This window comes from Prionailurus viverrinus, chromosome D1, assembly GCF_022837055.1.
Source record: "Prionailurus viverrinus isolate Anna chromosome D1, UM_Priviv_1.0, whole genome shotgun sequence".
NCBI lineage: Eukaryota > Metazoa > Chordata > Mammalia > Carnivora > Felidae > Prionailurus > Prionailurus viverrinus.
This window is the reverse complement of record NC_062570.1, coordinates 63,381,623-63,409,143: the sequence shown is the minus strand read 5'-3', so window position 1 is coordinate 63,409,143 and position 27,521 is coordinate 63,381,623. Positions and strand designations below refer to the sequence as shown.

Sequence of the window (27,521 nt, the reverse complement as noted above, 5' to 3'; positions counted from 1 at the left end):
TTTGTGAACAAGACCAAGCACTGCTGTGGTGGGTAGTGAAGATTGACAGTGTTGATTTTAAACCATAGTATTTTGGACTGAGGAAAGCATAAGTGTACCCCCACCCTGGGGCTATTTTGTACTGTCCTGATTTCTAGGATGCTTAGAAAACTAATGTCATATGCTCCTGCTTGTGTATTGTCCATTGTATGAGGAAAGTTAACAGTCCTTATAGGGACTTTGTGTCCAGTGGAACCAGGGTGATTGACTCATCCTGGTCTTCCCATGAGTGTCCCTACTTTACCACCAAAAGTCTGGATCCAGGAAATTCTTCAGTCTCAGGCAAATCAACCTGGTTACCCATCCTGAATAAATAGAACTCAATATGGCTCTTGTCAAAGTGTATGGAACTAACAAGATTTATGAGGTCTAGCATTTTTTTTAAAATTCAAGTTAACATACAGTGTAGTCTTGGCTCCAGGAGTAGAACCAATGATTCATCATTCACATATAACACCCAGTGCTCATTCCCAAAAGTACCCTCCTCAATGCCTATCACCCATTTAACCCATCCCCCCCAGCACCCTCCAGTCTGTTCTCTATATTTAAGAGTCTCTTATGGTTTGCCTCTGAGGCCTAGCATTTTAAAGAAACTTTATATAACTCTAGGTAAGTATGTGCATCGGCAATCCATGCTGTAAAAAATGAGGCTTCCATTTCTAAACCATGAAGGGCTATATTGTGAGGATATTGAGTTAAACCACTATGAGATTCATTCAACAACTATTGAGTACTTAGTATGTGCCAAGCATTTTTCTGAGTATTAGAAATAGATAAATAATCAGAAAAAAAGTCCTTTCAGAGAACAAATTTTCAGGAATACAATCAGAGGCAGGTTGGCATGCATGCTCTGAATGAATTGTGGGCTAAATGAGCATAATGGTCAAACCTTCCCGATACAAATTTGGTGAGGAAGACTGGGAAACCCACTAGCAAGGTGTTTTCATGTTTTGAAGATGTATCCCAATGTTTTCTAATCTTGATTGTGCATCCTAGAAGAAAAATGTTGGGCATGAATGTTCAATATCTGAATATTTATAAATAGTATACATGTTCTACTATACTAACATATACACAAAAATAGAAATAAAGCCTGTCCTGAGTCACCCCTGAGATATTGCATCCAACTTTGTTTTTTTTAAGTTTTAAAAAAGTTTTTATTTTGAGAGAGAGGGAGAGAGAGAGAATGCACAAGCGAGCATGAGTTGGGGAGGGGCAGAGAGATAGGGAGAGAGAATCCCAAGCAGGCTTTGCACTGTCAGTGCAGAGCCCAATGAGGGGCTTAAACCCACGAAGTGTTAGATCATGATCTGAGCTGAAATCGAGAGTTGGACACAACTGACTGAGCCACCCAGGCTCCCCTGCATACAACTTCAGAGATGGCTAATATATTCTATGTCAGTTCATAGATGATGTGATAATGGCTTCTGGAAGAATGCAAAGAATTCTATACATCTCAGACTACCTGCACTTCACACATATTTCACCATAATATGTGCCCTCCTGGGGCTTCAGGATTTGCTTGACTATGTACACGATCATTGTCATTACCAAAACATGCATCCCTCAGTAGAGAGCTGGATCTTCCTAACATGTCCTTAAGTATCAGAGTATTACCAAGCAAACCCAGAAGTGAGCGCTACCTTGGGAGCAAGTCAAGGCTGACAGTTATAAAAGCCCCAAGTCAGCAGTTGGCAAGTCTACTGTCAAGGCTAAGGGCATGCTAGCACAATTTTGACAATTTGGGAGACTTTAATTATAGCGCAGGGAATAAACCCCCCGCAAAGCATCTTTGTTTAGCACAAGACTTTTCTAACAGATGAGTCAAAAGTGGGGGGAAAAAATGAGAAGTTGTACTGTGAGCATGTCATTATTAACAATTTGCTATACAACCTATCATGACTGAGTCCTTTGTTTCTGGATCATCTAATTTGGGACAAAGCTATTTTGTGGTGGGAAAATAAACTTATGGAAAATTGAGAAAAGGCATTGTTAGTGGGGGAAGGTTTCTTTCCCATGACTCTGGTTTTCAGAAGAAGGAATTTTTCCCTAAACCCTCCAGCTCTAGGCCTTATTCCTCCTTATGTGAGTTAACTGAGTTTGGGAGGGAACTGGGCATGTATGCCTGGCCCTGACATCCCTTTCGCTCTACGGTCCTGCCCGTTGGTGGTGAGTAGGAGCCTTGCTGGTTGTGTTTGATTCCATGGGTTTTCAGGCTGGACTGTAACTAGGTAAATCTAGTTCCAGAGTTTGGGAATGGGGAGTCCACTTTTGCCACATATCTAAGCCATGTACTTCCAACCAAGCTTTGTTAGTGAAATTGGTTTTTCACCTCCGTCTGCTTTACTCCTTCAAAAGTTAGTCAGGGCCTTCTAATATCCCAAAATTTATTATCAGAGTTTCTTTATAAAACTGTACCTGTGAGTGTTCACTTCTGGCAGTCATTGTACAGGGAGTACAATGCAGTTTACCTAATGTCCAAATTAGAAAACAGCTATGGAAGATTATATGAAGAACCAATTCCAATGAATTATGAACATAGTGAGTGTGGGTGTGTAATGGACAGAGCCTATGGCAAGAGTATAATTCAACAATGCTTTCCATGTCCAGAATGTCCAGAATTCCAGAATCATAAAGGATTCTGTAAACATTGTTCAAAATGTGCCCTGCCAGGGAAGGAGAAACCACATCACAAATGTGAATTCTAAATACGTAGTTCTTTTAAAAAACTACCATAACTAATTATAACCATGTTGGCTCAGCAAATATATCCCCATTAGGTCATCTTTTTTTCTGGAAGCATAATACCACTAAGAACCCCTACAAAATATTCTCTTGGTAGGCTTAAAAAGTTCCTCCCCTGGTAAGTACTGCCTGAGAATCAGCCTTATGCAAATGCTTTGCAGGCTATGCACATCTTACATACTTAGGGAAGGGGTATCTTATATACTGAAGGAAGGGGTATAATATTCCAGGACACAGGTGCTAAGCACTGTAGTAGAGTAACTTGGATATACTAGAATTACTTATAAAATCATCCCCGCAACAACGAAAATCCTTACCATGTGTTACCTGTGATTCTTAAAGATAATCCTCACTTGAAGGGAAATATTTCTCTTTTGATATACCAGGCTAGTATTACAGAGAAAGCAAGAGTTGATTTAAAAAATAAATGGAGGGTTAGCACTGCTAAGAATTTACCCAAGGGATACAGCAGTGCTGATGGATAGGGGCATTTGTACCCTAATGTTTATAGCAGCATTTTTCAACAATAGCCAAATTATGGAAAGAGCCTAAATGTCCATCAACTGATGAATAAAGAAATTGTGGTTTATATACACAATGGAATACTACTTGGCAATGAGAAAGAATGAAATATGGCCTTTTGTAGCAATGTGGATGGAACTGGAGAGTGTTATGCTAAGTGAAATTAGTCATACAGAGAAAGACAGATACCATATGTTTTCACTCTTATGTGGATTCTGAGAAACTTAACAGAAGACCATGGGGGAAGGGAAGGGGAAAAAAAAAGTTAGAGATGGAGGAAGCCAAGCGATAAGAGACTCTTAAAAACTGAGAATAAACTGCGGGTTGATGGGGGGTAGGAGGGAGGGGAAAGTGGGTGATGGGCATTGAGGAGGGCACCTGTTGGGATAAGCACTGAGTGTTGTATGGAAACCAATTGGACAATAACTTTCATATAAAAAATAAAAAATCAATAAATGGAGGGGCATCTGGGTGGTTCAGTTGGTTAAGCATCCAACTTTAGCTCAGGTCATGATCTCATGGTTTGTGAGTTTGAGCCCCGCATCGTGCTCCACACTGACAGTGGCAATCCTGCTTGGGATTCTCTCTCTCACTCCCTCTCTCTTTCCCTCTCTCTCTGTCCCTTCCCTGCTTGTGTGCTCGCTCCAAAATAAACTTAAAAAAAAAGGAAAATAAGTCAGTTGCCCTTCTGATCAAAGGATAACTAAGTGGGAGAGGGTTTTCCAGGGCCCTGCTGAGTTTAGCTGCACCCTAAGTCAGGACACTGTTGGCCAGCCTCTGTTGAAGTAGGGAAGTGGTACCAGGAACTCTGTCATCAAAAGGTAGTAAAGGATAGTTCCACCCTCTTTGACCATACTTCTACCTTGCCATCTGGGCACAAGAATGAAGTTTTCTGTGACTTTGATTTAAACAAACTTATAAATTCCCATGTGGCAGTTGCTTCAGCACTACCTTGCTTTGTCTGTGACAGTTAGAATATGAGGATCTTTAATTTGTATTTTATCCCTGAAGTATACTTCTGGAGTGTAAGCAGCCCTTTTTAAGAAAGCTGAATGACCAGGACAATAACTGCCAAGAAGTCTCAGGCTACTTCAATCAGTAGAACAGAAAAAACACTAAGTAGTTTCTGAACAGGGCTGCCACCATAAAGCTTCTAGAAAGTTTCTGTGTTAGGTTGCTACAAGGTCACCAAACCGGGTTGTCTCAAAAGTCTCTTGACACTTGTTTGAAAGTCTCTAGGCCCTCTGTGGCTGACGTAAAGACACAGGGTACATGTGAACAACCATTAAATGGCGATTTAAATCATTAAAAGTTAATTTTTAAAAGCAGGCATTAAAAGTTAATTTTTTAAGCAGGTAAATCATGACTCTCTTGCAGGTATTAAAAAAACAATTGATGGAAATTTTATTTAGCTTATTCATGAGGAAACTAGTGGTGTGTTACAACCAGGTCAAAGGAGAATCCCAAGAACAGACATAGGTCTGGAAAATTGTAAGAGATGTGCAAATAGAGCCAAAATTGGTTTTTCAGTTCTTTCTTTCCTGGACAGAATTTGTTTGCATGTCTTTGGATAAGAATTCTTTGGCATTTCTGTGTGTTATCTATAATTTACATAATCAGCATCAGACAATCAGCTTTAGAATGACCACACATAATTTTCCATTGGAGCACAGTTTTTCCCTACAATTTCCCTGCTTTTGATTAAAAAGAATCTTAAAGATTCTTGATCATAAAATGAGTCTGGCCTCATTACACTAGGCCTGATTATTTACATAGGTGCAGTAAGAATATTTACCAAAAGGCCTTTTTAAATTTTGCTCTCTTGTTTCCATAAGGAATCTTAGATTGGACTTCTAAAAGTCTCTATTACTTGCTGTCCTGAGGCTAGGAGGCCAAGTCCAAGAAACTTTATCCATCAGATTACTTCTACAGTACCCATCCATTTTGGGTGACTTCCTCTCTTCTCAAAGTCCTCAAAGAATCTGCAGGCTCTTGGCCTACCATGAACATAAACTCCCTTACCAGCTCTAAGGTTGGAACTTGTAAACCAGTTTATCTGGGAGGGTTTTGTCAGCACTGTCTCCATAAAGTCAACCTTCTATAAAATTGACTGGTCAACAGCTGGCAACAACAACTTCCCCAGGTCAACAAGGAGCCTCTCATTTCTCGTCCCAGTGGCCATGCCCACCTAGGGGGCCTGGCAATGGGGTGACTGATGGTGTAGGCATCCTGTCCTCCACAGAGCTGCTGCTTGGTGGCTGGGGACACCAAAAACAGACTTGGAGCATCCAGAAGTCAGCCTCAGGGGTCTGAGGAGGGTGCAGTCCTCCCCTGAGACAGAGATAGATTGAGACCCTCAACCTGCCCTTGGTTGTCTGAAACCTTTAACAAAAATGGCGAAATGAGTGCCGACCAATTGTCCATAGTGCTCCTGGTGAAAAATGGTAAACTCCCTCCCACAGAGAATCTTCAGAAAAATTCCAAAAATCATTCAGCAGGAATATGAAACACAAACAGGGAGGACCTGTAAACCACCACTTTGGTCTTCAGGACATGAGAATTTTGAATTTGAGCCACTTTCTAGCACTGTTCTGATTCTTGAGTATGGACCATCCTGTGATTGATGATTGCTTTTGTGTCCTGTTTAGGAAATCTTTGCCTACTCCAGGGAAATCTTCCTGTCAAATCTGTGGAGGAAGATTTACCTCAATGACAGGAACATTAGACCATTGAGCTGAGTCTCAAAATTGAGTAATTTAAAGCAGTACATTAAAAAAAAAGATTTAAGCATAAAGAAAATCTTACAAATGCAATGGTAAATTGGACCCGTGAAATATCACCCAATTGGGAAGTAATGCATAGTAAGAAAAAAGTTTGAGAATTGGGGTGCAGGGATTTCTCCCTACTGTTCATGGTAAAAGTTCAGAGTCTAGCTGTATCACCCCTGAACTTTGTGAAATGTTTCTCTCAAGAGGAAAGGAACAGTGGAAAAGCTTTGGTGAAACACATTCTTTCTAAACATGATACAGAAGGTGTATCTGTTGATGATCCAAATGCCCACCACAATTAAGCTGGACATATCCTATGCATTCCATCTCTACATCTTTCAGAAAGATGGTCTGAACCAGAGTATTTTTCTGTAATATCTAAGGAGTAAATGCATGTTACACACCTGATGTTGGTTGTGTCCAAGGGATGTCCTTCATCGAGGCGGTGCTCACTCTCAATTTGGAAGAGACAGTTGCCTTCATTATATTTGGAAGTTTCATGAATAAGCCATGCCAGCTGGCCTTTTTCTCTGTGGACTGCAATAAGGTGTTGAACATTTGAAGCCTTCTTTGAGGAAAATCTCTTCAAAGTGCTTCTTCATATCAAGTGTTATGGTCTTAATATATATATAACCAGACATATACATGATAAAGGACTGCATCTTCACACTGTATCACAAACCACTACTCTACTTGGTCCAGCTTGTCCATTTTGAGAGTATTTCACAGAGATGGGGAAGAATTTTTGTTTAGAACTGGGCTTTGTGTCCATAATGAAGGATGTTAAGGAAGGAGACAGGAATAACAGCACTGCTTTGAACAGCTAATCTTCATAAATCAGACTGACCGAAATGTAAAACAAGTATTTTTGGTAACAGTTTTTTTTTTCCTATGTAAAAAGCATGGAGGAAAGTTGGAGAAATCCAAAAGAATCAAGAGATGGAAAACAGCTGATGTTGAATGTTGTGTCCGAAGTAAAGGAAATGAGTAACCTGTTAACAATATTATTAAGAAAAAATTTTGTAAGCAGAGCCATTTTACAAAGGAGAAAATGTAAATTCCTAGTTCATACTTCATAATTTGGGGTGGACAGTTGAAAGCAATATTTTAAAATAGTTTTGGGGGGAAAAGTAGTGGCTGGTAGTACCCCATTAAATAAGGGTCATTCTTAAATATGACATTCCAGACAAGGCCTTGGTTGCATACCAAATTTTCCAATTAGAGCCAGTAAAAAGGTGGTTAGATTCTTACTGAACCTATGCAAATAACTCTATTACCATCTAAAAGTAAGTACGTATAATAAACGTTTCTGGATTTGGGAGGGGGTGTCAGGCAGGGAGAATATCACTTAAGAACATTCCATTTTAGTTCACAAAATCAGAATCTACTAAATTGTTATGGGTTATTGGATACCTTACATAAGAGAAAGGGCTTCCTTTTATATCCAGAAAATACAACATTAAAACAACATCAACAACATTCCAAACAAATACCTACAATCATCTTTTATCAGTTCATTCACTCCTGTGTAATTAAGTCTTGTTCTTCTGGATCTTAGGTTAGCAGTATCATGAACCTATCAGCTTCTTGACTACAAAGAATTCTGGAAATCTTGACTCAACCCACTGTACAGTCTTAAAATTGTTTAGGCAATGACGTCAGAAGCCTGTACCCAAGATCTATTCTTCAGAGTGTCAACAGTTTAAAGTATCTAGTACAGTCCTTTTCCATGGGCTCTGAGATCATGCTTCTTTGTTGAAGATGTAACTCTTGTCTGGCCTGCAGCTCACTGCAGAGCCTTTGGGGAAGTATCTGAGTAATAAAACTATCTGTAGATGCCAGAGACTTAAAATGACCATGTCAATTACAGAAGCGCGTTCATAACCAGACTGATGCAACTGACAAAGAATTTTGGTTATTTCAATGTCATGCAAAACAAAGGGGTATCCAAGAAAATAAATAAAGCTTTAGTCAACATGTCTATACATATAATGACTAAGGCCATTTTCAAAGATAATAGTGAATATGACATTTGATTTATAACAGATGAGCACGCTTTTTTTTTTACAGAGGAAATATTCTTGAAATATGCAAAATTCCTGAGTCATAATATATATATGCAGTATACTAAGAACATACACAAAATGTATCAACAATGTTGAGAGATCCAGAGTAGGTCTTAAACATCAGTATTTTAATAAAAACCCTATAGATAAGTCTGATGTTTATCCCTAAATGAAAACCAGTGGTCTCTATGTGAGGTACAAATGAAAGAAGTGAAGTTCCAAGTAAGTAACCATTTAAAAATAACTGAAATTATGACTGGTCACACCACATTCCTGTTGCTAACATGAGACAATGCACCATCAGGATGCTGATAAATAGAAACACTGACAAATCTTCAGGGACTTCCCATAATATTTATGGTAATATATTTATAGTAAAATATTTATAGTAATACTATTTTACCTATATAAATCTAACCTAGGGAACACAGAGCATCTTTTCTGATTTGAATGACTCTTTCCATGAAACTCAAAGAATAACATAACAAATAAAACCTAATTATCTTTAACACCTCTCTTTTATGGGTTAAAAGAACAAATCTTTGGATTTTAGGGAGGCAAAACCCATTTAGTTGTCAGGAGATTTCAACAGTTAAGATAGGATCATGGGTACCTAAGAAACAATGCTTGGCTTCATTTCAAAGTGACAACAAAACATCTAAAAATAAGCGTGACTTATTTTTAAGCGTAAAGAACCTTATTTTAAGCATAAAGAACCTTAATTCTTTCCTAAGTAAGGAGATTGTTTGCTTTTAAAAATAATCAAGAACATAATAAAGTTAACATAAAGCACAGAAAATTATTCAGTTAAGACAACCTTATGCAATCTAGACAGTTTACACAGAAGAAAACGTTTCATGTTAGAGGAGAAGGCAATAAACAGTAAACCAAGGAAACGAGACCGTCAAAACTGGGCAAACTTTGCAAAGACTTTAACACACTTCACAGCTTTTCAGACTCAGGTTTTATAAACCAAAGCAAATAAAATGTATTTCTGGACAGAAAGAATAGTGGTTGCTAGGGTCTTAAAAAAAAAAAAAAGTAAATGCAGAAATCCCAAATTCTACCAGGCCTGGTATGAAAATTGCCTTCTCAGTGGGCATAAGACTCTTGAGTGGGGCTCAAAACAGACAAACAAATGAAAATAACTGGGGAGTTTTGTTTAATGGGTACAGGGTTTCAGCTTGGGAAGATAAAAAGTTTCTGGGGACGGATGGTAGTGACGGTTACTTAGCATCATGAGTATACTTAATGCTATTGAACTGTATATTTTAAAATGGTAAATTTCCAAGTTATGGTCTTCATTTTATATTCTGGAACAAACTTATACGTTATTATAAGATCCATCTCAGGGCATCTGCAATGTCAGAACTAGTTGTATAATATTCTTAAGATGTTATTAATATGCAGTGCATTCATTTTTGCTATCTTCAAGTGATTCAATAAATATTTCTCAATTTCAATTTCTAATATGTAAGTGTTGATAGTTAAGACCCCCCTATCCCCGCCCCACAGTTTCCAACATATACACACAAAGCTTAAGTTTTAAGTTACCTAAAGTTCTTGGAAATTATCTTTAACCTGACACAGTACAAAACAAAATTACCACTGAAATAAAACGTTTTTAAGAATAATGATTCAATTTAGCTATGCACAAATTTCCATTTTTTTCATAATCTTAAGGATTATGAGTAATGTTAACTTATTTGATGATGAGTAAAATCTGTATAAGCTTAGAAAAAAAGTATCCAAGTAGAATACTGTTAGGAATTATACTTAACACTAATAAATCAGAGAAAACATAGCTATTATTAAACCCCAAATATTAAACTAATTTCATTTTGTGAAGATGTATTTAAATTTGTGTACTTGAATTTTAAAAATGTTATTGAGTTGGTGTAAGTATATATTTTAATGTAGCACTTTTAAAGTATTAGAAGTTTAGTTTCACTGCTTTCTAAGAATTTTAGGAATATTTGCTTTATGCACATATTTATCCCTATTAGCCAATCAGAAAAGAACTCTTTGTAATCAAATATATTAATACCTCTAGTGGTGAAAAATATTATACAGTCATACAATGAGAGATGAAAACCCTTTCTAAACTACAGACACATACACATACAGAGACAGATAAAGAGATAAATTTCAGTCAAAAGTAATAAATATAGGAGCACCTGGGTGGCTCCGTGGTTGAGTGTCCAATTCTTGATTTTGGCTCAGGTCATGATCCCAGGGTTGTAGGATTGAGCCCCATGTCAAGCTCCATGCTTAAGATTCTCTCTGCACTGCCTCTGCTCCTGTCTCCTACCTGCGTTTTCTCTCTGTCTGAAGAAAAAAAAGTAAATGCAGAAATCCCAAATTCTACCAGGCCTGGTATGAAAATTGCCTTCTCAGTGTGACTCTTGATTGGGGCTCAAAACTGACAAACAAATGAAAAGGACTAACAATCCAGATTCTCCATTGTCTCTCACCCAACAGAGAATAGATTTCTATAATCCATTAACCCAGTTATAAAGATTGTTATGCCCAGAATTCGTGATCCCCAAAGACCACCAGGGAGCCGAGTCTGATGCAAAAGCAAAAGAGCCTTTATTCGAGCTAGCTCGAGCTCAATCCCCTACCTGCACCAACGCAGCGGTGAGATACCGGGGAGAGAGAGTGAGTTTCAAAAGCACAAAGGTTTTATAGGGGTCTAGGGGCAGTTGGTGAGGTAATGGCTGTGGCCTCAGCCAATTGGCTGGGGAAGGGTTGTGACCTCGGCCAATTGGCTGAGGAAGGGTCGGAGTCCTGTTACGCAGGTCGCTGGGTGTGTTTTGATTGGGAAGTTTGAACGGGTGAGCTGGAGGTTACTCAAGGTGGAGAACACAGAACAAGATGGAGTCGGCCGGCGTAGGCCCGCCCTTTCATTCCCCCCTTGTCATGTAGCTTACGGACCCAATCATGGGACCGGCTGCATTTATGGTGACAAGGGGAACAGAGTTTGGAGGTTTACGCAAAGTTCTGGGAAGCAAGTGTCCCTGGGGTGGCTCTGGGAGGTCTGATTAAGTATTGTCCCCGAGCTGGTGTCTATGATCTGCCAGGTGATGTTTTGGGGGGCGTGGGGACTCCCGGCAGCATGAGCAATGACAAGCAGAGTTAACAGAGTTAGCAATATTAGGTGGGTTGAATGCGCTGTAGCTTGAGCTTGAGTGGGTTGTGTTGGTCCCGACTGATGGCCCATTGCGTGACGAAGTCCTTCCGGATCGAGGAGGGGTCCGCTGGCTGAACGTGGGTGGGATGGACTTTGAGAGTGGTGGGGGTTGTCAACACCATGATGTAGGGTCCCTTCCAGTGCGGCTCGAGGGTGGTGCCTTTTGACATAGACCCAGTCTCCCGGCCTGTACTGATGAGGTGTTGGGGTCGGGCCAGCCTCGTAGATGGCACAGAGGCGCGGCCAAATGTCCTCGTGCACCCTCTGGAGCCCTCTCAAGGAAAGAAAAAGTTCTTGATCTTTAAACTCAGCAATAAGTTCAGCTCGAAGGCTGGGAATAACAGGGGATGGCCTGCCAAACATGATCTCGTAGGGAGTAAAACCCAGAGTGTAAGGAGTGTCTAACCCGGTAAAGGGCGTACAGTAGGAGAGTCACCCAGTCCCCGCCAGTCTCCATGGTTAATTTGGTAAGGGTCTCTTTTAGGGTTCTATTCATTCTTTCTACCTGTCCTGAGCTCTGGGGCCTATAAGCACAATGTAATTTCTAGTTTGCCCCCACCGCCTTGGCTACTGCCTGTGTTACCTGTGAGATAAAAGCTGGTCCATTGTCTGATCCTACCATGGCAGGAAAACCATACCTGGGTAAGATGTCTTCTAGTAGCTTCTTAGCCACCGTCTGAGCCGTTTCATGCTTGGTTGGGTATGCCTCCACCCAGCCAGAGAAGGTGTCTGTAAATACTAAAAGATATTTATAACCATACTTTCCTGGTTTGACTTCAGTGAAGTCAACTTCCCATTGGGCTCCCGGTCTGGTGCCTCTGAGCCTGGTTCCTTTTTTTATTTGATGTGGCTCTCGCGTTGGTGAGTTGGCAGGTCTTGCAGGCAGATACAACTTGCTCTATTTTGGTGTCCTGTTGGTGAATCTTGATTCCGGCATGTTGGGTTAAGTCTTTTAATTTTCGGGCCCCCACGTGAGTAGACCGATGCATGTGCTCTAATATTGAGACTCCGAGCTGGTCTGGCAGCACGAGCTCCTTGTTAGGTGTATACCACCATCCCTTTATCTCCTGGGCCATGGGGAGTTTCTTGATCCGCTGTAACGCCTCCTGGGAGTATTTGGGCTGGTCTGGTAAAACTGGGTCTCCTGGGTCCGTTAGTTGTATGGTCATGGTGGGGACTGGAGTAAGGGCTACTGCTTTGGCTGCCTGGTCAGCCTTTCAATTACCTCTAGCTACTGGGTTATCAGCTTTTTGGTGCCCTTGGCAGTGGATAATGGCTAGCTTGGCAGGAAGCCATAAGGCCGTAAGCAGGTTAAGTATCTCCTGCTTATTTTTTATAGTCCGTCCTTCTGCCATCAGTAACCCTCTCTCCTGATAAATTGCCCCATGAATATGAGGTGTGGCAAATGCATAATGGCTGTCTGTGTAGATGTTAAGCCGTTTTCCAGCTCCCAGCATCAGCGCCTTGGTGGGGGCTATGAGCTCTGCTCGCTGGGCTGACGTTCCGGAGGGTAGAGCCTCCGCCCATACGATGTCCGTTTCGGTGACCACCGCTGCACCCGCATACCTGTGTCCGTCTTGCACAAAGCTGCTGCCATCAGTGAACCAAGTAGCCTCGGCATCGGGGAGGGGCCGGTCGGTCAGGTCCGTCCGGAATCCATGTACTTGTTCCAGGATTCCCACACAGTCATGTAATGGAGCACCTAGGTCAGGGTCGGGCATCAGGGTTGCAGGATTGAGGGTTGCACTGGGGTGGAACCGCACTCGTGGAGGGTTGAGTAGGAGGCTCTGGTAATGAGTCACACATGTGTTGCTCATCCATCTGTCAGGAGGCTGTTTCAGGACCCCTTCAATGGCGTGTGGGGTCGTGATCCAGATCTCCTGTCCTAGGGTCAGCTTGTCTGCATCCTTGACTAGGAGTGCTGTCGCCGCAATAATTCTTAGGCATGGCGGCCACTGGCAGCCACTGGGTCTAGTTTCTTAGACAGGTAAGCCACTGGGCGGTTCCAGGGGCCTAAGGCTTGAGTTAGAACCCCTTTTGCTATTCCCTTATGTTCGTCTACAAAGAGGTAGAAGGGTTTCGTAATGTCTGGTAGGCCCAGGGCTGGGGCACTTGGGAGGGCCTTTCTTAACTGATTAAAGGCAATTTCTTCTTTTTCAGTCCATTTAAATGTTTTCCCCTCTTTGGTAGCTTCATATAGGGGCCTGGCAATCTCAGCTAAACCTGGAACCCAGAGGCGGCAGTAGCCGGCTGATCCTAGGAATTCCCTCACTTCTCTTAGGGAGGTGGGAGTAGGGATCTTTAGGACAGTTTCTTTTCTGGCATCTGATAACCGCCGTTGTCTGCCCTCCAGGATATATCCCAGGTAACTTACCCTCTCCTTGCATATGTGAGCCTTCTTCAGGGATGCCCGGTACCCTAAGGCCCCCAGGGTAGCCAGCAGGTCCTGGGTCCCTCGCTCACAGTCTTTGGCCATGTCGGCAGCAATCAGGATGTCATCTACATACTGTAGAAGGGTGAGGCCAGGGTGCTCCCTTCTGTACTCACCCAGGTCCTCGTGTAGTGCCTCGTCGAAGATGGTGGGTGAATTTTTGAATCCTTGAGGTTGCCGTGTCCAGGTGAGTTGCCCACTGTAGCCCTCCTCTGGATCATGCCACTCGAAGGCGAACAAGGGTTGGCTCTGGGGTGCCAGCGGCAGACTGAAGAAGGCGTCCTTTAAATCTAGTACAGTATACCAGACTCTGGAGGGCGCCAAGGAGCTCAAGAAAGTATATGGGTTGGGAACAGTTGGATGTATGTCCGCAACCCTCTTATTTACTTCCCAGAGGTCTTGTAATGGTCAGTAGTCATTTGTGTGAGGCTTTTTGACCGGCAGTAGGGGGGTGTTCCAGGCAGACTGGCAAGGAACTAGTACCCCTAGGCTTCGTAGTCTCCGGATGTGTGGCTGGATCCCCTTCCGGGCCTCCTGAGACATGGGGTATTGTTTGATCCTTACCGGACTCTCTCCTGGCTTGAGCTCTAACCAGGACTGGGGTCCTGTGAGTGGCTAGTCCCATTCCCCCCGTCTCTGCCCAAACCAAGGGGAATTCTTGTACCCATCTGTCTATATTATCCTCTCTCAGGAGCGCCTCCTGGTGGAGGCGGTATTCATCCTCCAGTTTCATGGTCAGTACCTGGATGGGGTGGCCCTTGCCATCGGTGACCTGAGGCCCCCCTTTTCTGAAAGTTATCTGAGCTTCAATCTTGGTCAGTAAGTCCCGTCCTAACAGCGGGTAGGGGCATTCTGGTATTACCATAAAGGAGTGGGATACCCGGCCCATTCCCAAATCTACTGTTCTTCGGATAGTCCATGAATACTGGCTCATACCAGTTGCCCCTTGTACCCAGGACTTCTTGCTGGCTAGTTTTCCTTGTGGGGTGCGGAGGACCGAATGTTGTGCTCCGGTGTCGACAAGGAAGTCAACAGGGGTCCCCTCCACTTTAAGAGTTACCCTGGGTTCGGGGAGAGGGTCCGAACCCTGACTCCCCTAATCACTTAGTTCATCTAGCTCTAGGACTTTTACTCGATCAGTCTTGCTTCCCTTCCCGCCGGCCCTTTTTGGACAATCTCGGGCCCAATGCCCTATCTCCTTTCAGTATGCACACTGATCCTTCTGCAGCCTCTGCTTCCCCCCCTTGGTGGTTCCTTTACCTTTTCTTGCGTCGTCTGCCAGCTGCCAGAGACGGCGGTCTCATTCCTCGGGGGAGTCAGCAGTGGCAGCTAGTAGTATTCTGGCCAGGTCTCGAGTCTGCTTACTGCTGGCATCCACCATGGCGCGAGCCTGCTTGTCCTCAGGAGGCTCCCGGTTATTATATACCTTTTTGGCTACCACCAGTAAGTCATGCAGACTTTTTTCTCCTAGTCTATCTATTTTCTGTAATTTTCTCCTAATGTCTATGGCCAATTGGTTTACAAAGGCCATGATAACAGCTGCCTTGCTTTCTGGAGCCTCTGGATCCATGGGGGTATAGGTACAGAATGCCTCCATGATCCGTTCTAAAAAGGCAGCCGGAGATTCATCTCTTCCCTGTTGTACATTTCCTACCTTGGCCAAATTGGTTGGCTTTCTAGCAGCCATTCGGAGACCCCCCATTAGAGTCTGGCGGTAGACCCGGAGCCTCTCCTTACCTTCTGCCATGTTGAAATCCCACTGGGGCTGAGTTAAGGGGAAGGAGGCATCTATCTGAGCCTGGTGGGTGGTGGGATTCCCGTCTGTGCCCGGAACTAGTTTCCGGGCCCCATTGAGGATTCTTTCTCTTTCTTCAGTCGTGAACAGGACCTGCAAAAGCTGCTGGCAATCGTCCCACGTGGGCTGATGGGTAAAAAGAACAGAGTCTAATAAATCAATAAGCCCTGCCGGTTTCTCGGAAAACTTAGGATTCTGAGCTTTCCAATTGTAGAGGTCACTAGTGGAGAAAGGCCAATAGTGATGGGGCTGATTCCCCTCCGCGTCTGGGGGTCCGGTGGCTCGCAGGAGCGGAATAGTGGAGTCGGCGGCAGTGGTGGAGGCGGATTGCTCCCTCTGAGCCCTTTGTCTGGTAAAGGGTGGGCTTCCCACTGGAGCGTTTCCGCCTCCTGCTCTCGGAACAGCGTCTGCCTCCCCGGAGGGGGAGGATGGTGTTCTTCGGGCATCCTAGAGGGGTTATACGGGGGAGGAAAAATTAATTCTTCTTCAGTACCCCCCTGTAAGACAGGGTAGAGGGGTGCTGAAGGCTGGATAAGACTTTTCTTCTTCTTTGTCCCCTGCAAAGCAAGAATGGGTTTTGGCTCTGGAGGGAGCGGGGCTAGGAAGGGCTTAAGCCAAGAGGGTGGGTCTTCTACAAGGTCCTGCCAAATGATAATGTAAGGGAGCTGATCAAGATGGCCCGTCTTAGGCCGAGAGATGATACTCCTGACTCGGTGGATGGTAGGGAGGTCGAAGGTCCCCTCTGGTGGCCATCCGACATTGAAAGTTGGCCACTCGCTAGAACAAAAAAACTGCCACCAACCCTTTCAGACTTCCACACTGAGGTTGTTAGCTCTTCCCCTCACATCCTTAAAGTGATCAATCATAATACTTAGAGGAGTAGTCTGAGTCTGTCCCATAACGTCCGTCCAGTAAGTCCACAGAACAAAACAGAGAGGAGTAGTCTGAGTCTGTCCCATAACGTCCGTCCAGTAAGTCCACAGAACAAAACAGAGAAACACAAAAACAGACAAAGAGAGGGCCCATAGAAAGTCTTCCAACTCCATGGAAGCAAAACTGAAAGCTATCTTAGACATTTGAGGGGATTCCACATCCCTCCAAAGACGATGGCCTCACGCCGACCAGCGGGAGCAACCCGCCTCGTCTCAGACCTTTGAGGGGATTCCACGTCCCTCCAGAAGGGAGAATCGGAACGTCTTCCGAAACTCCCGGCCCGTGGTCCTCCAGTGCGTCCACTTAGACTGCGTCGGGCACTACCAGAATTCCAGAAATGAGCTCACACAGAAAAGACAGAACAGACAGACACTAACCGTGGCCAGTCAGGCTCTCTGGGTCGGGGGTCCCTCAGGGGTCTTGGGGATCCCGGACGAGCCCCCAAATGTTATGCCCAGAATTCGTGATCCCCAAAGACCACCCCAGGGAGCCGAGTCTGATGCAAAAGCAAAAGAGCCTTTATTCGAGCTAGCTCGAGCTCAATCCCCTACCTGCACTGATGCAGCGGTGAGATACCAGGGAGAGAGAGCGAGTTTCAAAAGCACAAAAGTTTTATAGGGGTCTAGGGGCAGTTGGTGAGGTAATGGCTGTGGCCTCAGCCGATTGCCTGGGGAAGGGTCGTGGCCTTGGCCGATTGGCTGAGGAAGGGTCGGAGTCCTGTTACGCAGGTCGCTGGGTGTGTTTTGATCAGGAAGTTTGAACAGGTGAGCGGGAGGTTACTCAAGGTGGAGAACACAGACCAAGATGGAGTCGGCCGGCATAGGCCCGCCCTTTCAAGATCACCAATGGTTAGACTATAAGAGCAGATTCTCCCATCACTGCTGCTACTAGTGAGTACTGGCTATAAATGAACCAAAACCAAAATATAAATAAAGAGGAAAATTTAAATTAGGAAAATAGCAAAGATGCCCTGTCACTTTGGATACACCTCCAAGAGCCAAGAAGAGATATGCCCAGGCTTAAGCAGCCCATAGGAAGTGCACTTCTCTGGTTTACCTGGCTCTCTGTCAGATGAATCCATTGGGCCTTTTGGGCAAAGACCTCCAAAACTGTAAAAAGGTCATTTTCAAAATAAAAGTATGACTCTCCTGCAAATATGCATATTAAAGATTCTTTTGTTTTAATGTTTTATTTTTGAGAGAGAGAGAGACAGACAGAGTGCAAGCTAGGGAGGGGCGGAGAGAGAGGGAGACACAGAGTCTGAGGCAGGCTCCAGGCTCTGAGCTGTCAGCACAGAGCCTGATGCAGGCTTGAACTCAGGAACCAATCATGACCTGAGCTGAAGTCGGATGCCTAACTGATTGAGCCACCCAGGTGCCCCTTAATGGTTTTCTTTAACTCATTAATGAGGAAGCAGATGAGACGTTATAACCAGTTTAAAGGGGAATCCCTTTAAATCCCTTGTGTGTGTAGAGGGGGTGGGGAGTGGTGTCAGTGTCAGGTGTTTTGCATTGCTATTACCTACAGCTCTGAACTGTAAATAGCTCCAATAGAATTAGAATCAGGTAGTGGGAAGGATAGTATTATTGAAGCTCCAAGTTTTTCCTGTATACGGTTATCATTAAGATTGAGATGCTGATGCCACTCCATATGCTAGGAAAGATATGGTCCTACTGGACCGGCCTATACTTCAGCCACTCCCAGGCACCACCTCATTACTCCAGAATTATGTTTACCTCCCTCCTCCAAGCCCAGCTAGCCCCATGGCTTTCATCTAACCAGGCAGGCACTCCTTCCTCGCACGCACATTTTCACCAGCCTGGACACTCACATGGGAAAACAACAACAACCTTTCTCCCACATTTCACCTTTCTCCCATACTTCTGAATCCTGATGCGAATAGCTGAAAATTAAAATATGTATTTTTAAACTTGAATTTGTTTAAAAATCCCAACTTCAGCTCCAACGTAAAACGAAAATACCCATAAATCTAAAAGTATTTGCCTTAAACGGCTTTCAACAAGAAAAATAGAAGGATTCTCTTATTTCTCTGAAGCCCAATTCAGAGTCATGGTAAATTGTCCAATCTCATTCCTAAGTGGTTAAAAAAAAGAAAAACGGAATCCTCCTCCAAAATACTGTAATAAACTGTTAATAAGGACAGAAAGACAAAAAGGAAGGCAACTTGTCACTCATGTTTAAAATAATGCTCGAAAAAGGTAGAGATGCTTCCTTCTCCTCCGGGGGCTTTAAAATGAAATCCCGAGGGTGCATAGCTAGAGCTAGAAAGCACATGTTAAAATGAGAGATGTCTTGGATGCAGCCGGGTGCAGCGGAGGCCCAGGGAAAAGGAGACAATAGTAAGTGACAGTTCCCCTTAGTTCAAGGCAGTTTGTAAGACCACCTACAAGACCAGCAAAGCAGCTAGTTGGTGACAGTCTTGTGACCCTGAGATTAACACCGACTCCTCAACCCCTCAAGGTCTGAGGTTTGAGGAATTTGAAAAGAGACTTTGGGAAAAAATAGTTGAACCACTGTGGCCTTCCCTCCCCACTGCCTCCCTGGGAGGCTGAGCCTTTCCTCATCTCAAGTCTCCGGAGAAAGGGCTTTCAAAGATTAGTTGGAAAACAGTGTTCCTTAGAATTGAGAGGGCCAAAGCGACTGGTATGCGACCCATGCCAGAGAAAATTAAAAGCAAAAGGCCGTGGCTAGAGTCCGTGATGAGGAGTGTGTACACCACTAAACGCAGAACAGAAAAGAGCTTGCACCCCGTGAGTCACCTGGGGGAAGGGAGAATATAAGCATGAGGGTTTTTTCAAGGAACCCCTGCCCAGGTGGGCTTCCCACCAGAGGCTGCTATGCAACAGGGGCTGGAATCAAATGCAGAAGCCAGCGGAGCAAGTGGCGAGCAGAAGGCGGCGTTGTCATCCAGTGTTGTCCCTGGAACTTAAGTTCTGAGTAAGAGGAGTCTGTATTGAACACCCACCGAGGTCCTGGAACACCACCACCAAGCGCTTCAGTTCCCCTAAAGGCCCTTCTTCCTCTTATTCTTTCCTCCATTTACCTCCACCCCAAGTCCTGTAGGACCCACACCCTAGAGGGAGTAGAGGAGCAGCAGTAGAAGCATGAGGTGGGAAAGCAAACAAGCCAGCTGTACCACTCTGCTCCTCTGGCCCCTACTTCCCTCTCCCTCATGCCAGGTTTCCAGCCTGAATCAGCCTGGCTGGGGAAGTAGAGGAAGGGGAAATATTTGCCTCAAATGAAGTTCAGAGTTTTAACTATTACATGGGACTGGACATTTCAGTGACTGAAATGAGACTATTTTGTGACTAAAAGTGACTTTTTTTTCTAAGGGTGTCTGGAAAAACTACAGGGACCTACCTGAGAAACCAGCTTCTGAGCAGAGAGAGCAGAAATGAAAGTGAAGCTGTTTTATGATCACGCCCTATCAAGGCTACCTTCTTCTTCTTCTTCTTCTTTTTAACATAATGGCTATACAAGTTTGCTCCAAAGAGGACAGACAGCCTCTTTCCCAACCTCTAATAAGCCAACCACTATTGCCCTAAAAAGGTTCTGTAGGACTTCAGAAATTTCCATCCAAGCATATCCAAGCTGGAAAAACACCCTGCAGGCTTTAAGAAACTTGTCAACCACAAAGGACACAGGAGCCAAGCAGGAAAATAATAGCATGGTTTCACATCTCTTTGGGGGTCTTCTTATTTTGAATATTCCATGAGATTCCTCAGACAGGAAGTTCTAGAGCTAGCTTTACCAGAGGTGGAAAAAACCCAACAACAATGCTGGCTCATCCAACTGGTCAAAACCATGGAGAAATCAAACCATACTGAAGATGCAACAAATTCTAAAAAGTCACTCACAAGGCAGTTCCTTGTATTTTCTGAGACTTATATCCTAGGAGGCATGCCAAGGAACCTTTGGGTGAATTCCAGAAACACTGCACCTTGGGAGTGGCAGGCAGACACCAGCTACAGCTAGAGCCCCTGTCAGTCTCTCTGCCGAGAGCAGTAATGTCCTCAAACCAATCTCTGATACAAGTTATAGGTTGAGGAAAAAATTAGCTTCAAGGACCATGTGCATACACAATTTCAGTGTAAGCTATGCTATTTATTTCTAACCACAGTGAATGGGTGCATTTACTAATGCAATAGGCGCATTACCATCATTTTTCCCTCCATAATATCTCCAAGTATCTTAAAACATATGTGATGAAGAGGGGCTTACGGAGTTACAGGTGCCGATGATTTCAACATTCCTTCAAAATCTACCGTTTACCTGTATATGATAACCTATCATACTGGGATGGGTGATTTTTTAAATCACTAGGGTACCTGTAAAGAGCAGATGTGAGGCTGTTTACATGGAATCCCTGCAGGACTACCATAGCAGAGACTGCATGGGCTCAAGCAGCCAAGGAATTCCTGTACAATAACCAGTATATGCAAAAAAGGGGGAAAATTCAGCTCCTTGGGCTAAAAATGAACTTGGATCTGAATAACTAGAGAGGAAGAATTCAAAAATTGAATCCTATGTTTCAGTATTTCTCAAACTTGAGTGTGTAGAGTAATTACCTGGGGGTTTTGTTAACATGCAGGTTCTGATTTAGAAGGTCTGGGGATGGGCCTGAGAGTCTTCATTTCTAACAACTTTCCAGGGGATGCTGACTCTTACTGAAGGGAATAAGTTGAAGACAGACAAGAGGGAAAAATGGAATGACATGGAGGATCGGAAGGCCAATACTCACCCCTGGTCATGCTCCAAGGCCACTTCCGGGGGAGTACTTTTAGATTCTTTAGCAGCTAAATCTTCTTGGAGGAGGCTGTTGCAGAATCCCCGCAGGAGAACAGTACCACCCCATTTATCTTGGATCTGTGTGGCGTGGAGTCAGGAGTAGGGTGTCCCCTACATTTGGAGGAAAATGTCATGGCTCCTGGCTAGTGAAACCCTAGCAGCAGTGACAGCAGTGTTCTAGGAGAGTGGAGTACTCCAAGGCGTGGAATGGATGAATGGCAAACGCCACACAGGAATTCGTGGATTGCATGCATGAGACATCACTGGTGAGTCCCAGACATGAATTTCTTGTGGCGGGGGGAAAGGGGGAGTGGTTTAATGGGCATAAGAGGTAGAGAAATATGTGACCTCTCAAGAACCACACGTGTGCTCTGTAAGAGCCAGCACTCAGAGGGCATCGTGGCAAGCTGCTTCAGCCAGAGCAGCAGAAACCTCCTGCAGAGAAGGGAACACAAAAGCATCACCCCATCAAGGAAGAAGGCACTTGCCTGTTTGCTTTTCCTTCTTCCCCAACACTAGAGGGAAGAACTTTAAGATGTGGGAGTACCTGAGACTCAGACTGTGCCCCTTTCTCTCCTCCTCTCTACTCTGATAATATATATATTTAAAATGTTCAACATTTTTTTCTGTGATTTTACAATTCTGGAATCCACTTTTTTTTTTTTGCATTTTCTTATCAATTTATAAGACCTCTTTAGGTATATTAATAAAAGGAGAACTTTCTTGTGGAAAAAAGCCCGATGGCTTGAATCTTAGAGGTGATTCGTTATTAGCAACAGTAATAATGGCAGCTAACTTTTATCAACCACTATTTTCTAGATACTGTTAGATGTTTTACTGTTAGATGCTCTTATAAATCCTCCTCACAACCCTGTGAGGTAGGAACTGTCCTCTCAATTTGACAGGAAAAGGAAACTGAGATTTAAGCAGTGTAGACCACTTGTCCAGTGTGTCCCAGTTGGTAAATACTGACATCAGGATTCGAACCCAGGCACAAGCTCTGGAAAAGGAGGCAGGAAAGGCATTAGGGTCTTGAGAATTCAGAGGATCTTGGAGAAGCTTAGAGTCCCTTTCCCTGTCTCTTTAAAATAAATATGGTGAGAGATTGCCCTGGGCTAGGTACTGAGCAGAGAATGGGGAGGGAAGCAGACACAGCCACAGAGCTTACTGTGTGACCGAAGAGAGCCACAAACACAAATAAGAATGTCATCTTAAGTATTTGTGTGAGCTATGAAGAAAAATTCAAAGGGCATCTACAGAGGAGTGGAGGACATTTAGACCAAGTGAGTAGGAAAGGCTTCTCTCAGTGAGAAGTATATAAACAGAGACCTGACAAATGAATAAGTTAGTCAAATAAAGTAGGGAAAAACATTCTGGGCAGAGGAAATTGCTGTTGACAAAAAGTATTCCAGGACTTTTGAACACATGAAAGGTGCAGGGTAGGTGGGGAGGGACTGGAGTAGGCAGGGACGTATTTAAAATCCCAGGAGGGGATCACAGGGTCTCTACTCACTACTGGAGTAGATTGGTGAGTTTCGGCATTTGGGGGCTTAAGTTTCGGGATTTGCCAGTCAGTTATGGGGTCAGAAAGCCCTCTCTCAAGGTGTGAGAATCAGGGTCCTGAGGCAGAGGTCCTCATCTTGGGTTTTCTCTGACTCAGAGGCTCCTAGTCTCATGGTAGGGTTTTCAGGTTTCTGCTCCCTCTTCCCACCCATCCTCTCAACCCTAACCTTGTAAGATCTTCTGCACTATGTTTTCAAATTGTTCGTTCATTTCCACCTGGCCCTTTTTCACCTTCCTGTCCAGGCATTTCCCCTGTACTTAGGAAAGGAACAGCTCAGTTTTCTTGCTTTCACTAGAACCAACTTGGGCATTTTATACCTTTATTCCTTTGCTTAAAACTATTTTTCTTTCCTAGAATTCCATTTCCTATTTATAATTCACCTGAAAAAAATCTGGAAGTCTAGACAGTAGTCTAGTTTAGAGTGTACTTCCTTTACAAAGCTTTCCCTGGTCCCCTACCATCAGAACTCCTATTTTGTTTGCTATTGGCCATCCAATGGTAGCCTAGCCTCTTGCCTTAAAATATTTTATGCACATCTATGTCTCTAAGTTAGTGAGCCTGTCCAGACATGAGCCATGTTACATCCATACCTTCACAGGTCCAGCCTCTTATTTGTACTTTATTCTCCCCTTTCCTACAGCAGGAAATATTTGTTCACTCAGATTAATCAGTAGCTTGGCCAGTTATTTAATCCTCACCTCCTAGCTATAGTCCTACTATTCTACGAAGGTGAGAATCACCCGGGTGCTTGTTAAAAAGTCAGATTCCCGGTTCTACCCTAAACCTAAGGAGTCCTGCTGTTCAGAGGAACAGACCCCAAAACTGTATTACTAACAACTGCCTCAGGGAACCCTTATCATGACAGAGTTTGGGAAAATTCTACTGAGTATTATTTAGGTAGGGGAATTATCAGGCACATCCTAAGGTAAATGTTTGTTCACTCACCTTCCCCCCCCCGCCCATAGCTGAACAGATGTTATTGCAATAGGAGTTGTTTTTCTGAAGCCTCTAGCCCTTCAAAAGGGAAGGAAGGAAATATGTTTTAGATATAGAAGTATTTCAAGATAGATGTTTGGAACTGGAGACCTAGAGAATAAATTTGCATAGAATAGACCAGAAACACAAATTTGGGAGAGAGCCTGTGCAGAACTGAAGCACCTAATTACACCAGGAATATAATTCTAATAATCATCCTTATAAAGTAGGTTTTATTATCTACATTTTGAAGATCAGGAGACTGAGTTTCAAAGCAGTCAAGTGACATAAGTCACAGAGCTAGTAAAGCATAAGAGCTCCCAAGTAATGTGTGATTGTTTATTCATTTAACAAATATATAATAGGTGTCTCCCATGTACTAAGCATGTTTCTTAAACATAATTTGTCCTTTTCTCTAGCAGCTTTTAAACTTTTCTTTTTTTCTTTGGTATTGTAGTTTGATTATGATGACTCTAGGTGTTGATTCCCTTTGTATTTGTTGGGATTCAGTGGGTTTTTTTAATCTGTGGCATTCTTGCTAGAGGCTGCCCTAAGTTCTCTGCCATGTGTCTACTAACAAGACCAAGTAACTAACAAGACTGACACTTTTATAACATAACAGTCATGGGAATGACATTCTATCACTTTGCCATACTCTCTTGGTAAGATTAAAGTCGGAAGTCCCTTCCCTTACACTTGGGAGTGGGGTAGGAGATACCTTAGAGCCTGCTCACCACAGTCTATTATTAGACTCCCTACTTGGCCAGTCTGTGCCTCTGATTTTCGTGCCCTGGGACTCATGACGATGTCAAAGTGGTCTAATTTGGGGAATATGAGAGTACCTTCAGGGCAAAAGTGGCTCCCATGCCTTCTTACCCATTCTTAAGTCTTCCCTTCACTTTTTGGCATGACAATTCCTTATTGTTTTGTCATCTCTTCATTGATCTTAAAAACATACTTCTTATATTTTGTTCAGTTTTCCTGTTTCAGGTTGTTTTCAGCTATAGGGTCGATCCAAATAACGTAGCCCACCATTATTGGGAAAAAGAAGTCCTGATTTAGTGTTTAGAAGATCCACACTCAGACTCCTGTTTGAGGAAGGCCTGTAAGGATGCAAGCATGGAAGCAGAAAGATTAAGTAGTTAGTTACTTTAATAATCCAGGTGAGAGATGATAGTGACTTGGCATAAGGTAGCAACAGTACAGAAACCTTGGACAGAAGGGGTAACAAACATTTAAAAACATGTATGGGGTTTATATCATTTTCTCTCAAGTGTAACAGTTAAGACTAGAATTATATAGAAGCTCGTTAGGACTCTGGATTCTACCAGGTGATGGTATATTCCAGCATTTTTTTTTTTTTACCCTTCAGTTCATTATGCTCCATTGCAACCCTACCTACCATCAGACAATCAGTTAAAACTCTATGTAGTCAAGCTATAAATTTTGAGAGGACAATCCCTGAGCTAGTGAATAGTAAACTTCCATGTACTCCATTGACAATGTAAAAGATTTTCCATTTTTCTATAGATAACAGTGGGGAAGTGCATCTCCAGCCTCAGAGGTGGATGCCCCCCAGAGTCCTCCTGAGATAAGTCTCTTAAAACAGTCTGCAGCTTTGAATTGGGTTTGTGGTTTAAATATCCTCTCAGACACCCTTCTTTGTCTAGGTTTGAGAGGTTGGTGTGTTCTTTATAAGGTTCTTTAGGTCACTGACACTCTTGTGTTGCACTCTAGTGGTCTTTATGTTTCCTTCTGTTCACCCGACATCATCTTCATTTAGATGGTTTCAGCCAGGTTGGCCTGGGTTTTCTTGTTTCACCACCTCTGCTGTTCTGCAGTATTCAGCTGGGGCTTTGACAGGGACATTCCTATCTCTTCCAGGAGCCCACCCTAGCTCAGATTTAATACCCTAGACTCCAAGCTGTCTTCCCCCCAACTGTAGTTTGATCCCAGCTGTATTCCCTGACTTCATTTTATGCCACTTTCTGCCCTAGTTATTGTGCTCCAGCCTTTTGGGGCCCCTGTTTCCTCAACTCACCAAGGTCATTCCTGCCCTATAGACTCCATCCTCTATTCCATCCGCCTGGAAAGCTTTCTCTAGACCTTCCTGTAGCTGGCTCCTACCCACCATCCCAAAGTCCCTGAATCCTCTCTAGTGTTCATCATCAAAAGATCAAAGGAACACCTAAGTTATACAGATCCTGCGTACCAATCAGAAGAAAGGTCAAGCACATTGTAGAACAATAGGGAGGGCAGGCAAGACAGTTTAAGACACAGATAGAAGGCTGTAGCACTGCCTCACCCCTGAAGACAAAGGAATGACCGTTTCGCTTGTGCATATTTGATACCACTAACCAGTGAGTCCTTTATAGCTCTGCTATGGTCGGAATGTTTGTGTCCACCCAAAATTCATATACTGAAATTAACCCCCCAAAGTGATGGTATTAGGAAGTGGGGTCTTTGGGGGTTATTAGGTCCTTTGGGCAGAGCCCTCATGAATAGGATTAGTACCCTTAGGAAAGAAGCCAAAAGGAAGCTCCCTTGCCGTTTCCACCATGTGGTGTTATAGAAACAGATAGCCATCGAGGAAGCAATCTCTCACCAGACATGGAACCTGCTAGCACCTTGGTCTTGGACTTCCCAGCCTCCAGAACTGTAAGAAATTTCTGTTGTTCATAAGCCACCCAGTCTATGGCATTCTATTATGGCGGCCCAGACAGAGTAAGCCTCCCAATTTCTAAATTGATGCCTGATAGAAGGGTCTCAGAGACGCTATAGAGGGACCTGGAGACCTCAGGCGCAGGGTAGGGTTATCTGCCTCCTGGGCTTTATCAATGAGAAGGTAATGATTTTTTTGAGTCTGGAGACTTTATTTTGTGGGCTCATCAAGTCATCACCTCTGTGTTACCTTTTGTCGCAGAGTCGCCTCCTGCTATAATTATCTTTATTTCAGACTGCCCGACACCGGCTTCACTAAAATCTCAACCAACCTATTGTTTCTACTCAGTCATTTACTTGATCTATGACTCTGGGCAAATCATTTCACCTGAGTTTAACTTGTTTGCCTATAAAAAGAGGGCAAGGCAACCATCTCATGACCTTACCAAGGCTGTCGCAGGGACTGGATTAGAAGATGGGAAAGCACTTTGAAAGGGTTAATTACACATTATGTGATTGGAAGGTAGGATTATTACAGTTATCTGCACTTTGCCAGCTCAAAACAATTACAACCTAACCCTGTAATAGTTACAGCAGTGTCTTCCAAGTCCTGCTGAGTGAGGTCTGCCAGTCATCAAAACATATTAGAATTAAGGCTTACCCAGGCAGCTACTTCTGGAGTCCACAGGAACACTTGTTTTCCTGTCCCCGGTGATCGACCCTCCCTGCTGGAGTGAGCACAGAGGCTCTCCTCCAAAATCCTCTTTTACCCCCTCAGGAGAACTTCCCATTCTCTGGCTTTCCTCTGCTCCAGGCCCATCGATCCGCCTTTCTTATGGATCACCCAATCAAACCGCCCCTCCTTCCTCTCCGTTTCCCCTTCTCGGCTTCCCAATCCTACAGAGCCTCCCTTGCGCTCACCCTCCTCCCCTCTCTGCCGCTTCCCTGTCTCCCGGAAGCCTATTTCAGCCAGCGACCGCTCCGTGCTGCAGCTTCTCTCCCTCTCATTTCAACCGTTCC

At 43.7% G+C, this 27,521-nt stretch overlaps 1 long non-coding RNA gene and 1 pseudogene across 1 annotated transcript; one reads left to right on the top strand and one right to left on the bottom strand.

The window, feature by feature from the left end:
* The first annotated feature begins 5,707 nt into the window (after positions 1 to 5,707).
* LOC125146504 (TBC1 domain family member 12-like) lies at positions 5,708 to 8,478 on the top strand (annotated as a pseudogene).
* Positions 8,479 to 15,510: 7,032 nt separating this feature from the next.
* On the bottom strand, positions 15,511 to 27,509 carry LOC125176227 (uncharacterized). The gene is made up of 3 exons (XR_007156176.1): positions 27,163 to 27,509; positions 21,255 to 24,943; positions 15,511 to 16,006 (listed from the first exon to the last, which is right to left on the bottom strand). It is a non-coding gene; the product is annotated as an uncharacterized LOC125176227 (long non-coding RNA).
* Between the last annotated feature and the right edge of the window lie 12 nt (positions 27,510 to 27,521).